Consider the following 437-nt stretch of genomic DNA (forward strand, 5'->3'; position numbering starts at 1 on the left):
TATATATATATGTATATATATCTGTATATATATATAATTGTTAAAGAAGACAACAAATGTTAAGGCAAGACAAAACATCTCAAGTCATATACGTGATTATTATTCAAAAATTCAGTCTTGCAGCTGTTTTAGGATTTCCCAGAGGACGAGATATTCCGTCATCGGAGCTATCCCAGAAACAACTACAAGTCTTTGAAATTTTCCTATAATAATAATGCATATAACTTGAGATATTTGTGTTGCCTTAACGTCTGTTGTTGTCTTTAACAATTATATATCTGCTATATCGGAAGTCTACAAAGGCTCCATAGCTTCTGTCTCAGCTATATCCTTGAAGCCCTGGTAATCCGTTACATAACTTATTCAGCGTACCTAGTCGTTTAGATCACCTGTGAATTCATGTTTGTATATATATATATATATATATATATATATAT

This window comes from Octopus bimaculoides, chromosome 8, assembly GCF_001194135.2.
Source record: "Octopus bimaculoides isolate UCB-OBI-ISO-001 chromosome 8, ASM119413v2, whole genome shotgun sequence".
NCBI lineage: Eukaryota > Metazoa > Mollusca > Cephalopoda > Octopoda > Octopodidae > Octopus > Octopus bimaculoides.